General features: G+C 39.6%; 1 protein-coding gene across 1 annotated transcript in view; it reads right to left on the bottom strand.

The window, feature by feature from the left end:
- Positions 1–16,922, bottom strand: part of LOC109397859 (uncharacterized) — a 469,989-nt gene that overhangs the window by 435,059 nt on the left and 18,008 nt on the right. The window lies entirely within an intron of this gene.

The following is a 16,922-nucleotide window of genomic DNA, read 5'->3' as shown; positions in this document are numbered from 1 at the left end:
TGTTGAGAATTTCTTGTACCTTTTCGGGAGGAAGTACCAGGAACAAGTCATCTACATACTTTTTCAAGTACGGGATCTCCACCGTGGTTGCTGCCATAGCGTTGTCGAGGAGGTCCTCCATCACATAGTCGGCGATGATCGGTGAGAGAGGATTTCCCATCGCGGTGCCCAATATTTGTTGATAGTAGGTACCTTCGAACACGATATAGCTGGCATCAATGCAGAATTCCACTGCCTCCCAGAAAAGATCAAGGCAGATTGGAGTGTGCTGCTTAATGCGGTCCCAGTGGCGGATGATGCTTTGTCGTACGAGGTTTTTGGGGATAAAGGTAAAGAGGGCCACTACGTCAAAAGACACAAGAATGTAGCCTTCTGGAAGTCGTATGGAGTTGACGAAATCACAGAAGGTGAACGAATCCGTAACATTGTACTTGCTGGTCATCGAGGTTTGGAGAATTCTGCTGATGTACTTGGAAAGCTCGTACGACGGTGCCGTCATACATGGTACTACGGGACGCAGTGGCAGGCCGGGTTTGTGTGCCTTCGGTTGGCCGTAGATTTTTGGACAAACCGCCTTGTACGTCTTCAATTTGGACGCCACGTATGGGTCCAACAGTTTAAGGTCCTGAAACCGCTTTACCAGGGAATTATTTTGGTTTTGGAATGTGTTCGTCAGGTCTTTTGCCACTCTTCGGTAGGTTTTGTTGTCATCTAGGAGACTCTTCATCTTGGAAGAGTAGTCCTCACGTTCCATGATGACAGTTCTGTTTCCTTTGTCGGAATTCACTACGACTACTTCCGGATGTGTTTTTAGGAACTCCCTGGTACGTTTTTCGGCATTGCGGTAGAATTTCATTGTCGTGTCATCGTGGTGTCCTCGTTGCATGCGATGTAGGTAGTTTTGAATCTGATTGGCCACGCTACAACGGGTTCGCTCTTGTAGCGATGCGTCGTTACTGGTCTTGATGATGGCCTCCACATCGGCAATGAGCAGAACAGAAGAACGCAGCAATGTTGTCTACAAAATAGACTGTGCCCAATGCAATGCTTGTTACATTGGCATGACGACACAAAAACTAAAATCACGGCTCTCAAAACACAAATCCAACATGCGCAAACTACATTCACTACAAGACGCGGGGCACACCATCGAAGACACGGCAATCCAATCCATAATCGAAACAACCGCCCTCGTAAATCATGCAGCACGAGAAGAACATTCATTCAAACTCGATGATGCGAAAATCCTGGACACAACAAACAGAGCAAAGAATCTTCCTATCCTCGAGAGCTGCCACATCCACAACACACACAATACAGTCAACAGGCGGACGGACACCGACAATCTCCACGTCGCATATGCCGGGGTTCTTCACTGGCTGAAAAACAATCAACATCAACGAACGAGAAACAGATGACCAAAACAAACTAGCACAAAATTGTAAAACACAACACTCACACCAATACACACTCCGAAATATTTTTGTTCATACACACACCAACAGCGATGATCGACCACACGAACACACACGGCAGAAGCGTAAAGCAATGGTGATCGATCAAGCGCAAGGTGTCAAGTTCCAGAGCGGTAAAATTCCGGAAGGGTTTTTCCACAGTTACCGAATCCCAACCGTTAACTGCTGTGCGGGAGTAAGTAAGGTATGCGCACAGCAAAATCTGGCCAAAGAAAATCAAGCAGTAATAATTCATTCCAACTTGTTCCCAAACCAAAAGCAATTATACGTAAAAAAGCATTAATTTACTTTAAATCAACATCAAGACATTGCTGATTTGACTTGTTATATCCGTCATCTCGAGTTTTGAGCTTGAGTCCTTCCGTAAAGTTTTGCACAGTACCTTCGACCGCATGCCAAGAAATTTTTACCACCTATGTGTCAAAATCAATCTTATTTTTCGATGAAAGCTGTCGTTCTTGACATTTTTTGAAGGTTCCAATTCACGGTTACTCAATATTTTTCAATTGGGTTGAGTTTTGAAGTGTATGAGATTTTACGTTTTTTGGAAAAATGTAGTACAATTTCTACATAGTTTTCTGCAAACAAACGCAAGCATTCTCCGCCAAAAACAGGGGACAAAAATCAATTCAAATCAATACACAATATCTAAGCTTTTGAATAAGGGGTGCCAGCCATTTTTCCCGACATTTCCCGTAGTGAAAAAGATGATTTGCTGTGCATGTATTTCTAAAAGTTCGGTTTTTTCAAACCACAAATTCATATTGTTGATCAAACTATGTATTTCTTGCCAAACTTCGATTTTTCTTGCTCTTAAGTTGATCTGCAACCTCTCCAGGTTGTAATGATGTATAGAACCGAATACTTGAAAGCTAACTTAGGTCTGCGGGGACGGTCGCTTTAATATACATTGTCAGATTTTCAGCACGTTTGTGCAAAAACTTTTCGAGGACTTCTTGTTCCCTTGACTCTATTTTAAACACAATGTCAAAATATATCCCGAAGTAAATATTTTTCAATTCCTTACACAATAAGCTTTCATTTGCGCCAGAGATTACCACGATTCGTTGAAAATAGAGAAATTTCTATCCAAAATGCGGTGGCTAGATTTTGCTGTGTGCATACCTTACACTGGGAGAAAAACTGTGTGGGAAGAATGAAAATGTGTAGGATAGTTTTATAAAATAATGTTCAATCTCAAACGCAGAAACTCCATCCGTCCGACAATCATTGTTCGATTAAACAACACTGGACGAAAAATCGACAATAATTGGTAAAAATTGTTATAATAATTAAAATGTAAAAAAACGTTAATGAAATAAATAACTAATTTTAGAGTCCCTGAAGAAGGTCCTAAATGAGACCGAAACGTCGGACAAGATTAAATAGCTGTATTTGATTTTTGTCAAGACTGGAAGAGCCATTTTCAAGCTAAAATCTATCACAGTCGAATCCAAAAAGTTGCTGGAGTGAGGCAAGGATGTAGACTATTACCGCTACAACTGTTCCTCATCGCATCGTAATCGACGAGATCCTGGTAGGTGCGATTAACCGTTAACTTAATCGTGGGTTGCTGTGACAGGCCGTTACCATAGAGCACCTAAATGACATCGAACTGGCTGATGACAGGTTGCTCTCTTAGTTCAACGGCGCACAGTGGTCCAGATTTGAAAATACTTGGCAAAAATTGCCAAATCATAGTACATAGTCTGCTAGTTTTAGCCTATATGAGTGTATTGGAACATGATTTAGCGCTCAATTTCATTTTAAAGGCATTTTCATTATTTGTCAATTTCTCCGAATAAAATCCGAACAAAATTGATGTTTTTCATACAATTTTACTATACACACATCATCATGGCGCTATTGTTTTGGCAGCTCTTGGCAGTTGCATTTTTCTTTAATCAATTCTGCATACATAAACGAACATTTGAACGGAATCTCCTCGCGGGGAGTAGCGGGGAGCGATTTGTAAGACACTTTGAAGTCGAGCTGTAAGATTTTTTCGAACTAATGACATGTAATGTCAATTTTGAAGCCAAAGGTGTTATTTTGATCTCCTGCTCCATTGCAGATGTCTGATATACATAAAAACTTACAATTAAACTTTTGGAAACAATTGTATTACTTATATCAATAGACTTTTGTAGTGGTTGAACTTGTTTGTGTTCTTTATCAAAAATTCAACACTTTTTCCATCAGCAGCTATTTAGTGCTGTAACAAGATACAAAATCAATATTTCCAATTTTTTTAAATGCCAGTTAGTGCTCCTGGTATTATGGATGAATGTTCAATATACTGTATCCCATTTAAGTAAGACATGTTCAAAAATTAAGTTTCTGCCAGCTTTTCTCAAAATTGGACCTCTGTGCGGCGCTCTGATATGCACAGTAAGCTCGATGATCTTGCCAATCGGTCCTCAGCGGCAAGTCTTACCTTCAACGTCAACAAGACCAAATCGTTGGATGTAAACAAGGTCAACCCTTCCAGCTTTACGGTAGCTGGGGAATCAGTGGAGAATGTTGAAAGCTTCCAATATCTTGGCAGCCAAATGGCGGCCGATGGTGGCACCAAGATCGACATAGATGCACGGATCAAGAAGGCGAGGTCTGCTTTGGCGAGTTTAAGAAATGTATGGAAAAACAGTCAACGCACTCAAGTCTGAATTCACAACTCAAACGGGAAATCTGTGCTGCCGTACGCCAGTAAAACTTGGTGTGTATCAGTGCAGAACACTTAACGACTGCAGATCTTCATCAATGGATGTCTGCGGTATATAATTCGGCATGGTGGTCTCACAATTGGATCTCCAACGTGGTGCTCCATCGTCGATGTCATCAAAATCCGAGGTGGGTCGGCAACACTCTACGCAGGGGCACAACTGTGGGCAGAAATTCGGCTAAAGCTCTGTTCATTGAAAGATTGTTCAATGGCGACATAGATGCTCCAAATTTTCAGCAGTTAAATAGTTGATTTTAACGTTCCTGGCTATTCGCTTCGTAATCACGACTTTCTACGGCTGCCACTTCATCTGAGAAACTACGACTTTTATGAATCTATCCGTGCTATGATGAGTGTGTTCAATGATTTTTTTAATGTCTTTGATCTCAATCCAGAAAATCTGAGAGATAGAATACGATAAACTATCATTGGACATGAAGTTTCGAATGATATATAATAAAATAAGCAAATAAACTTGCGCTGCCGTAGCTATTATATTACCTGTGTTTCTCGGCCAATTTGAAACATCTTTCTACTCGGGAACACCATTCCTGCAATCTTGAGGAATGCATCCAGCAGTAATCTTCTCCCGTAACCGAAGCTTCGAAAAGCAATAACACCAGCTGTAAACCTGACTGCGGCGTGACACTTCGGTGTCGTCGTCCCATGAATCGGAAGGCTTAGCTGCCGCCCGCTGCCGAGAGTGTGGAGGATTTCGGAATGATTGAACGAAACCCATCTCGAGAGACACGCTGCGCTGAGGCTGAGGTTGGATTCTAACGGTACACCTCCGCAACGGGAAGCCAGTGCCGGCTGCTGCGCGAGAAGGAAAAGGGTCGAGCCGAGCCTCCTCCACGACAACGTCGTCGTCGTTGGCCGGTGAGCGTGACCTCGAAATTTACCTACCTACCTTGGTATGTTGTTGGTCCGAGTGAATGATTTGCATGAATCCATCGTCGTCGTCGTCGCCGTAATTTAAGAAAAGTTCGGACGGATTGGCACCGATCTAGGTACGCGATCTAATCGAAACCTACTGAACTTGAGTACCGGTTGTGGGCTAGAAGTCGAAGCGGTATAAAAGGTAATAATTATATGCATTGGATCGAAACTGGGTGCTCGCTCGCCGCTCGAACGATGCGTGATCTTTCGCGGTGAGCTTGACTTGAAGGTATCGATTTGAACGCGCGCTCGCTGTTTGGTCGGTGTTCTCGACGTCGTTGAAAGTGTAGAATGTCTGTCTATTCGGTTTGGTCAAAAGTGGCGCGAAAGTGTGGTCACGTCTGCTAGATGGTGCGGCGGCGTCGGTGGCATTTCGGCGAACGACAAATGTCAGGGTTATTTGCGTCCCACATGTAGGGATCGTGCACTTGTGTATACAGTTATTTGGCACTTGATTGATCCGAAAGGTGTTATTAGGCAAAACGATCGAGGGATTGTTTGGCAAATTGTTTTTCGTCCGTCAATCATCGTGTTTGGCAGAAAATATTGCAACACAACAAACAGGGAATCGGTTTTCATACACCGGCTAGCAGCAACTGCATAACCTTCGTATAGAAAATGTCTAAACATTTGAACAGATGATCGCCGATGGTCATTAACGTTTGGTTTTGGTGTTTAATATGCTAATTTAAACGCTTAAACAGCGTTCTGGGAGAGTAGTGTGGAATGCGTCATACTTACGGAATATAGACGATGTGGTCTAGCTTTAAATGAGTCACAGTTGACATTTGCTCTTATATGGATGAGGTCACTATTCATATCGTTCATGTTCATACAACTGTTCAGATCTGGAGGTTCCATGAAGACCACGCAAAATCGGGGACAATCTTAATTTGATTAAATTGGAATCATTTTTGCAGCTTGACCGAAAGCTTTAATTTGGTTTGATCTGAGGGAATAGTTGTACTAGATTCCGGGTCATTTGACCGAACGCCATTTGACCGAATGCCGTTTGGCCGAAAAATGAATAATGTACTCAAGTGCTCATACCACTGTTCCCAGCCTCAGTATAACTTGAAAGAACAGCCTATGAGTCAAAGAAGGAAATCTGTGATAAAATATAGGCAGTTTCAACGCCAACTAATCTCTGAATGTCAAAACTAGAAAGAATAGCCTATGATTAAAAGAAGGAAATATTTCTGATGATCATATTGACAGTTAGAATATCAAAAACTTCTTTTGAATTCTTTTGATCACGATTCGGCCAAACGACATTCGACCAAATGACCCTTTCGGCCAGATGGCATTCGACCAAATGGCGTTCGGCCAAACGGCATTCGTCCAAACGGCATTCGGCCAAATAGTCGGACACCGTTGTGCTAACAAGGGAAGGTTACGATGGTGTCCCCGGACTGTTTATGCAACAACTATATATGGGAATATGAATAAATCCAAAGCCTTTCGAGCGATGAGCCAGTGGTGTAGTCAGGAGGGGCCCTCAAACGAACAAATTTTGCCAAATATAACATTATGGAAAAAGCTCAAACGTCGATAAAATGCAAATTACAAAATATATTGTAGTAGACACAGGCAGAAAATGCATGAATACATAATTTAGTAACACATATTTAATTTACCATGCGCGTTGCCTGACTACACCACTGATCTATTACCCGAAAGGCTTTGGATTCAATCATATTTCTACATGTAGAAAGCAACAAAAACAGTCCGATTGAAATCCCCCGGGGACACCATCGTAACCTTCCCTTAATTTTGTCTGCACACGAAAGCATGGATCGGAATATGATGGAGAGATTTTGACTGACATTGATACAGAAGTATTGATTTGATATGAAAACCGCAAAATCCATGACGATATCACCAAATCTGCGCCAAAAAAGAACACTGACTTATCCATGGATGTTGAGATTAGAGGCCATCCAACCACAGATTAAAGTATAAATTCAAAAGACCTTAAAAGAAAGCCAATAGGAAGCTATTCAAATCCATAGAAGTCAATTCAGTTTAATCTAATCACTTGGGCAGCATTTTCAACATAATTCAAGATGAAAATCTCCCAGTATTCCACACAGAGTTATTCGCGAAATTTTGGCGGGAATTTCACCGGAGTTTGCTCTTAAAAGTTTATTCAGAATCGCAAAATTTCTCTTAGAGTTCTACCAGGACTTGTCTTGGAGGTTTCCCAGGACGCTTCCCGAGCTTCTCTCAGATTTTTTTTAATGTTCTGATTGGGTTTCTCTCTGATGATCTCTTGGGATTTCTTCAGGAGTTTACCACTAATGTTTTCTGGCCGTTTCCCGGGGTTTCTGCAGGTGTTTCTCTTAGGATTCCTCCGGGAAGTTTTTCCTTTATTTTTTCCTATGATTTTTAAGATACTATATGGAACTTGGTGTTTAAATTTTGAAAATATTGATTTTTCAATTCTACACGAAATAGCACGATTGATTGATTGATTTATCTTTATTTGAGAGACTTTCAGCCCTTGGCTGGTTCGTCTCTTTCGAAATAGCACGGTTTTCTGAGCCACTATGTTTTTTTTTTTCAGATTTTTAGAACTTTTTTTTTTTTTGATACTTAAATCAATTTTAAAGAGATTTTTTGAAATCACCTTTTGTCAGCTGGGCAATCGCTTGACAGCTCCGCTCAGTACAAAATCCGACGAGGGGTGATTCAACAAATCGCTGCCATACAAACTCCAAATTGATTTTTAAATAGATTCCCGGGCACTAAAAACCATGAAAATTTGGATTTCGTTTGGTGTATGCAGATTCAGAATATGGGATTATCTCAACACCGTTAAAGGAGCGAATTCCTTGCGGTATCTCTTTGGATGTTTTATCCTCAATTTCTTTCATAGCTCCTCCGTGGTTTTCCTTTAGAAGGTTATCCCGGAGTTCGCTTGGAGGCCTTTCCGCGATGCATACCTGATTGCGATATTCTATCTGGATTTCCTTCCTCAAGCGGGATTTTTTCGGAGTTATGATGAGAGCAATTAATATAGAAAGCCAGAGATAAATTCTAGGAGAAACTGATAATCTTCTTCTTCTGTTTCTTGGCGTAATGTTCCTACTGGGACAAAGTCTGCTTCTAAGCTAAGTGTTCTATGAGTACATCCACACATTTTTTTAACTGAGAGATTCCTCTGCCAATGACCATTTTGCATGTGTATATCGTGTGGCAGGCACGAAAATACTCCATGCTCAAGGGAGTCAAAGAAATTTCCTTCACGAAAAGTTCCTGAACCGACCAGGAATTGACCCCGTCACCTAACCATTTGAAATTCCAGCAGCTATTTGAATCAAAATCCTGAAAATTCGAGGAAAAAATCGTGAGAAATGCTAGCTGAAATTCCCGCAGCAAAGCGGAAGGAGTACAATAAATAATGCTGGAAGGAATCAGATGAAGTCTAATTAGCTTACTTATCATCTGTTGATTGATTTTCAAACAGTGGACGACTACGAGAAAAGAAAATATCAAAGATATTGTCAGAACATGGTTTTGTTAGACTTATATGCTAGATGAAACAACATCAAGTGTTCGGATTGTAGACGAGGTGTCAACCTCGTTTGTGATCTTAAGATAGATATGAGCAGAGCGATGCACCTTCAAATTTACGGTTCCAATTTGCTTTCGGAAGAGCGGCATGCAGAGCCATGACACTAATGGACCGTTCATAAACTACGTGGATTTTTTTTAATAATACGTTACCAGCTGAACGCGAGCTCTTTTGGTGTCGCTGACTGTAAGTATCATTCATTATGTATAATGAAAACAAGCAAAGAGGAATTGAAATTGAATACAATATAAAAAAGATATTAACAAATCACTTTTCCATGTTTTATTAAAGTGACCCCAAACTTATGGTCGACGACATCAATAATAAATTTACTGAATAACTTTTTTCCTAGATTGTTTAGCTAAGTTAGCCAAAAAGCAGTTGAAAGCAAAAAGAAAACAGGTTATATTGCCACTCTTACCTTTAAATTTGATCGACCCAATTTCCAGCAATACTGCTGTAAGAATATATTGATTTTTCTTAGAAAATTTGGAAATTTTAGGTTAAATTTACAGACTCATTTTTGAAAAAGTTTTACCTCCACGCAGAGGAATAAATTGTAAACACAAATAAATTCCAGTTCAAATCAACCGATTTTAGAGTTTGTTATAGTGACAAACTGATTTCTAGTTTAAACTGAACTGTTCCATCGTTTGATAATACAAAAATTTTCATTTGTCGTAATTTTTGACAGTTTGTTAGACCAAACAGAGATTTGGTAGTTTCAACATAAAAAATGGGTTGTTTTAAACGATTTCACTTTTGCCGCTAACAAAGTTAGAATGTGATTGTGTTGGTGACGGCAGCTTCTGCGGAAGCTCGGAAATCTATTTTAAGACACTCGGAAAGCGGATGGTAAGTAGAACGAAAAAAAAAGAGAAAAAGGTGAAACCGATCAACTTTTTGTGAGTGCTGTCTTGTGTACCTGCGCGTTTTCCATCACGGCCAAAACTGCACTTGTAAATTGGGGTGATGGATTTGCTACACCTTCCTCGTTTTGGCGATGTTGGGGTAAGAATTTTGACGATGTGTGAGTGCTTCCGGGCCATGTTTTTGGTCCCCATTTTGTAGAAGCAAACAAATTTTCTATCGTTATATGGAATGATGGTAATTGATTGGTTTTACCGATAAATTCCAAGTAAGGCATCGTACACAAATTACGTAATGCTATAGGGGGAGGGGGGAGGTTAGCGTAACGTTACGACCGATACAAACATTTGTAGGTTTTCATACAAAAAGCGTTACAAGGGGGAGCGAAAGGGTCTCAAATGACCAGTTTTAGCGTTACGTAATTTGTATACCATGCCTAACAACAGAGAAATGTACCTTCGTAACTAATAAGTATATTCTTAATTTCAAAATCAACCATGCGTTTTATTGTTTTAAACAAGCGTCATTTTTCTACGTGTAAATCATGTTCAAGTTTCTTTTTATCTCACTGCATATCAGAAATTGTGCCAATTGGTTTTCAAACTGGTTGAATTACAGCAGAAAAGAACCCAAAATAAAAGCGCTGCCAAGATGGTTCCACTTCGGTATTATAGTTTAAATTCAAAAGACCATATAAGACCGCCAATATTACAATTGAAGCTATGTCCAGAAGATCTTGGAGCTATTTAAATTAAATCGAACCATGTACATTGCGCGACTTTAACACCTAAATATGGGAAAGCATTTTAGTCATTGTTCAAGTAGTACATCTCAGGATCTTCCCAGAAATTCCACTCGCAGTTTTTTTTTTTACGAAATACCGGCAGAAGTTCCACCAAGGATTGTTTTTAGAAGTATTTTGAAAATCGCATGATTTTCCTTAAAGTTCTTTTCCTGGACCTATCTTCTAGATTTTCCGGGACTCTTGCAGACCTTCCCATTGGATCTCATGGAATGTCTCCTGGAGTTTTCCTAACATTTTTTCTCGAAGGATTTCCCGGGAACTTTGCAAGAGTTTCTCATAGAATTCTTCCAGAATTCTTACTTGTTAATGAGGTTTTTGAGAATTCCTCGTTTTTCACAGAGTTTCTATCGAGATTGCCTTTGCAAATCCTTTGGGAAAAAAGAGGATTTTTTCTGAAAGTTCTCCTGGAATTCCTTCTGAGGTATTGTCTGAGTTATGTCGAGAGGAATCTCCGAATAAAGCATAGTGAAACCTTGGTTGTAATTCCAGAAGGAATCCAAAACAAACAGGTAAAAATTGAAGAAACAGTCGTAAGAAATACTGTGCAAATTTTAAAAAGAATGCCGGAAGGAATTCAAGAAATAATCCGAAAGGCATTAAAGTAACACCAACTTAACAGACATACCATGGTTTTCCGACAAATTTAATTAGATTGATACGTTCAACGCTAGATGTATCAAAATCAAGTGATCGAATGACTACTATTCTATGCTGTTATCGCCTAGTACATAGCTCAAAATTAATGTGTATTCAATAAAAATAAAATTTACCTCTAGCAGTTGGTTGAAGATTCCTTCTAAAAACCCTTCAATAATTTCTCAGAAAAAAATAACAAATTCAGTAAAACTTCTGGGTGGGATTTTTTAAAATTTCCTCAGGAATTCCTCCAAAAAATTTCTGATAAATTCTTCAATATATTTCTTTAGGTTCTTCTCTAGATGATCCTCCAGTTATTCATTCAAAAAATCAATTTCTGGAAACTCCCTGACAGATCGTAGATGAAATCTTCTAGCGATTCCTTCAGAAACGATTCAAAGACTGCTCGAGTACTTTCTTTCCAGTATTTCCTCAAGCGATTGTTGCAGGAAAACTCCAGAAGTTTCTTCGGGTATTTATTCCAAAAACCATCTAGCGATTCTTTCAGAAATTCAGATTTTTTTGCTAGAATTTCTCGAGAGGTTCAGATTTTCTCTGTATATTCCTCTGGGGTTGTTCCTCGAGCGATACCCTCAGGATTTTTTTTTTTCAGAGATTACTCTAGAAAAATCTCAGAAGTTTTTTGGATAGTGCTCCAGGGATTCCATCATAAACTTTTTTGGGATTTATGTAGACCTTATTATTCTTCTTCTCTTTCTTTATGAATCTACGTCCCCACTGGGTCTTAGCCTGCCTTACTTCAACGTAGTGTTTATTGAGCACTTCCACAGTTATTAATTGCAGGGATTTCTTTGCCTGCCATTGCGTGAATTTTTATACACCCGATTATTTTTTTTGCACGGGTCGTTATTTTGCTATAACTCAGCCAAATTTTAACCGGTTCTCATGAAATTTCGTACACTGATAGCACTAAACATGCCTACATGTGTACAAAATTTCATGAATCGGTTAAAAATTGACTGAGTTATAGGAAAAAGCAGATCCGTGCAGGCAAGCACAATGATACACTATGCTCAGGGAGTCGAGAATCTTTTTTTACAATGTTCCTTGTTCCTATCCGGGAATCCCTCCCGAAACTTCACCCGTGGTTTCACTTGGAGATCTTCCCGAAATGCCTACAAAGACTTCTGCCGCCATTCTTCCATTAGTTACTCCCGAGGTTTCTACCAGGGCTTTAGAATTGCTCATGAGATATTCCCGGACGCCAATGAAACTCGCAAAAGTCTCTGGACGAATGCCAAAAAGATTATAGGGATCCTGGATCTTCAGAGAAAATATTGGAAGAAATTTCAGAAAAAAAACATGATGAATTCAAGAACATATTCTGGGAGGACTGCCGGAAAAAGTTCTATAAAGAATCCGGGAAATTATTTGAAGCGGAATTTCTTGTCTATTTTCAAGCAAACCTCCGAATTCCAATTTCTTAAAGACTTGGATAGGTCCATTATGCAGTTGCCTTTTACTGGCATATACCGAATGTGCTGGTATATCGATACACTCTGGGGAACCAAATGCAAATTCGGAGTCACGGGATCGAATCCCATCAAAAAATTATTTTTTTCACAAATTATTTCTCAAGCCATCATTTTTTTCCTCTGTTTTGGTCATAATCACTGCAACCAATAGTTGATCTATTGTGCTATATCCCGTGTACTTTGTATAGTGCATGTCATATTCATTTGGCACTATTGAGAAGTTATAAAGTATTTGGTGCTACTATAGTAGTCATTTTAAACTTTATCGCAAAGAAGGATTCTGATTGATAGGCTCTGCTTTAACACGCTCCTTCTTCAGTCCAAATTGGATTCATTAACAAAAAAGTCAACAAATTTTTCTAATACTGATGCATTGAACCATAGTCCTTACTGTCTCAAACCAGCGAACACCGAATAAAAGATTAGGAATACTATCCCATTTTCCTTTGTTCCATCTCGGCCAGCACCAAACCGAGACCTATTACTTCTACCAAGGTATGAAATGTAATAAGGACCTTGCTATGCTATTCCACAGTTGGAAGCACTTAGGACTAGGGTTCGGTTTGGTAGATGCTGCACCGTAACGCAACCTAAAAGGTATTGTCCTCACGTTACGGGCTCTGTTAAAGATCAATCATCATTTAAACTTTATCTATTCTAATGACAAATTTCCCGGTATGTCTCGACAAGTTCTTGAGCACACAAGCATCTTCCAGTATTTGCTGGAATCCATTGCAATACCTTCCTTCACTTATGTCGATGCCGCCAGTTTTCACTCACACGGGGGAAAATCCGGTCCCAAACACATGACGAAAAAGTCATAAAATCGAAATATATGTCGTTTGATGATATCATGACTACAAGTCATAATATTATGACGAAAACGACGAATATCATAAATATGTTTCACAATTTTCATTAAAAAAGTTGTGGTGACCAAAGACGTTACGACAAACCCTTACTTGTTTTCCTTTACGCAACACTATGACGCTGAGTCATAGAATTATGCCGCTGAGTCATAAAACCATAAAACAGCGGCATGAAGCAATGCAACAAAACAAATGGATGCGGGCTTTGTACTTTATGTCACCCATCACAGTCGTCACCCGGCGTCGATAAGTGGATAGGGATAGTATTCTTTGAATAAAAAAGTGTATAACTCTAATTTTATTAATTTTCCAGAACAATACTGTGGAATAAGCACATCGTTGAGTATCTTATGCAGCAAAAAGGCAGGGCTTTTAGTTTGCATGCAGAAACCTCCCAGAAAAGACATTTTTCTTCATTACCAATGACGGCGTCTTGTTCAAGTCACTTATTGGAGGATCGAAATTTCTTTCGCATCATTCAACATATGTTATAAATTACTCCATATTTACAAATATCTCGTTTTCCATCAATTTTACGCAAAAGTTGTGTTCAGATGATCGAAACATATTATATTCAGCTTTCTATTTATGCAAAAATATTGAAAATTTGTTGACTGCAACGCAATATATTTGCACTTTGAAATTCCATATTTTTAAAAACTGAAGAGCTCGATTTGCAAGAAAAACTAGAAAAACTGATCAACTTGAAAATTTTGGAAGCATTTTTGTTAGTTGTTGATAGAAGTTCATGACTTTCGTTTTATTTTGTAAACTAGTGTTATTAGCATTTAACATAAAAAACGTAACGTCGAAGCTATGTTATGATAAAACTCGTCATGATATCATGTCGATTTCTTTTATGGTGTATATCCATAACATACAAACACACATTAATCGACCAATCATGACGCATTTTTGCCAGTTTCAGGTTCCGGATTTTTACTCGTGCAGGCACATATAATGAAGTTTTTGATCGTCCTGTACACACTATTAAGCGGGCAAGTTATGTCGTATGCATAATTTACACCAGGGCAAGTTGAAACGGGTGGGGTAAGATGAAACAGCGGGTTAACATGACATTATCTAATTATGATAAACAAACAGAACGTCATAGCACATACTTTTTGAAACAAACAATCGTGTTTTACTTTGCCCCACCCGTTTCAACTTGCCCCGGTGTACATCACAAAAGTGGTGACGATATGCGTGCATTGGCGGGCTAATAATAATTATTTATGACTTGAAACGATATCTTATGCGATTAACAGTGTCCACTTTTCCGATTTAATTAAGCGTTTTATGCGAATCATCAGTGAAAATCTGGCGTAATAAACGCTCCACAAGCAGACCGAAAGGTCGCAAAAGCTGGAAGGATACGATGGGCACAGCATGTTGTGAGATTGCCGGAAAACAACCCTGCCAACCTGGGTTTCGTAAGAGATCCGGATGGTACATGAAGACCTGGAGGGCAGCGTGCAAGATGGGAGGACCAGGTACAGAACGATCTGGCGAAAGTGGGAAGCGGCCGAGGATGGAGGACTGCAGCCACGAACCGAGTGTTGTGACGAGGAATGGTTGATTCTGTTTTATGGTAATAACGATGTAATACTTCATAAATGAAATAAAAATGAATCTTTCAGTAAGTTATCTTCACGGTTATTGCACACAATTGGAGGCGGCGATGTTTTTTGCCGAGCGCCAATGACAGTTTCGTAAAATTTTTGCATGTCATTTTGTTCTAAGTGTGTTGTTCCTCAGTAATGACACTCTCTCTTCTACTGCTATTGCATTGCTTCATGCCGCTATTTTATGGTTTTATGACTCAGAGACATAATTCTATGGCTCAGCGTCATAATGTTGCGTAAAGGTAAACAGAAAAGATTAGTCGTAACGTCATTGGCAACCATGAGTTTTTTTTAGTGAAGATTGTAAAACATATTTATGATATTCGTCGTTTTTGTCATGACATTATAATTTGTAGTCATGATATCATGAAACAGCATATTTCATGATTTTATGACTTTTTCGACAATACTGCTTCTTCTTTATGCGGTGAGTTCTTTCCTAGGTTACTCTCGTTTTACCGCTCACGATTCTTCCAGGTACGAGTCAACGCCTGGCAACATTCTTCTAAAATCTCAACCATCATCTTCTAGCGCTTCTCATCTTTGAGGAACATCTGTCACTTCTCGCGTTGCTTTGCTCACTGCTACATGGATAGATTCCCACAGATAATAATTGAGATTGTTGTCTGTGTTAATTCCCCTAATCCGCGCATCCTGCTTCAATTGCAACTCATTTGCCAAATCTTCTACCGAGAACCGCCGGATATTGAAACGCAGCGGTCACTGAACTCTTGAGTTTCCTAAGGAAATCCTTATTGGTCTAGCGTCAAGAAGAACACCGCCAAGAGCCGAGTGTTTGTGACTGGTAGGGTATCGCGCCACTTGGGCGGTGGCTTCTATATTCGTCTGTTTTCCACTATAACTCAGTCAATTTTGAACCAATTGACTTGAAATGTTGTACACGGGTAGATACTATATCTATCTCACCACATTCCAAAAGTTGTGTCAATTGATTCAAAATTGACTGAGTTATAGTGGAAAACAGACGAATATAGAAGCCACCGCCCAAGTAGCGTGATTCCCTACCTACGAAAAAAAAAACGAAAACACGGATCGGAACGACATGCGATGGTTTTATGCAGTTATCAATGGTGTGCGTCACAAAACTGCGCCAATGTCCGTCATGTGAAAGAAAAACGGGAGGGCAATTTGTTGACAGACAAAACAATGGTGGTATCCGGGTGATAGGAGGCCTTCGGAGATTTGTTAAAAGATAACGACGAAAGTCTATCCAGAAAGAAGTTTAAAATAGGCGACAACAGCCAAACAGGCGTAAGATTAACACTGGATCAGGTTGAGAAGGTCTTACAGAGTTGTTAAATTGAATCCGATCATTATTTCGTTTTACATCAGATCTTGTAACTGCAACAACAGTAGCATCTGCACCTGCAATTATTAACCTTTTCCACAAATGATTGAACGATGTATACGCGAGTATGAGAAAACCCATTTTCCCGCTCGTTTCACTTTCCTGACCAGCGTAACTGAATGCATATTTTAAACAATGCCCCCGAACTTTGTTGACGCGAGCAAAAGGCTCATTAAATGTGATGTCGATCGAAAATTCCACAATCCACACGCTTCGTCGTGGGTACACAACCTTTCGAGTCACGTTTTTTTTCGTTTGCTACCGATGATACATAGATTATTCGATATGATGAGACGGTCCTCCGTGGACAAATGTCAGCTTTTGTTGGTATATGTGCTAGCACTAGCACAGATCTTGAAATCTTGACGATCGGATTGAAGGTCATCTCACGGTGTTGAGGTTGAGGTAGATCGGCTTGATTGCTTCGACGACAAAGATAAATCTAGTTTTTATGAGCTAATGGATTATTAGTGAATTCGAACTTATAAAATGATGTCATTCCACAGCTACCTAAGATCTTGCTGAAGCCCATAAGAACT

Source organism: Aedes albopictus, chromosome 1, assembly GCF_035046485.1.
Source record: "Aedes albopictus strain Foshan chromosome 1, AalbF5, whole genome shotgun sequence".
NCBI lineage: Eukaryota > Metazoa > Arthropoda > Insecta > Diptera > Culicidae > Aedes > Aedes albopictus.
The sequence above is the reverse complement of the archived record's forward strand: the minus strand, read 5'-3'. Positions and strand labels throughout refer to the sequence as shown.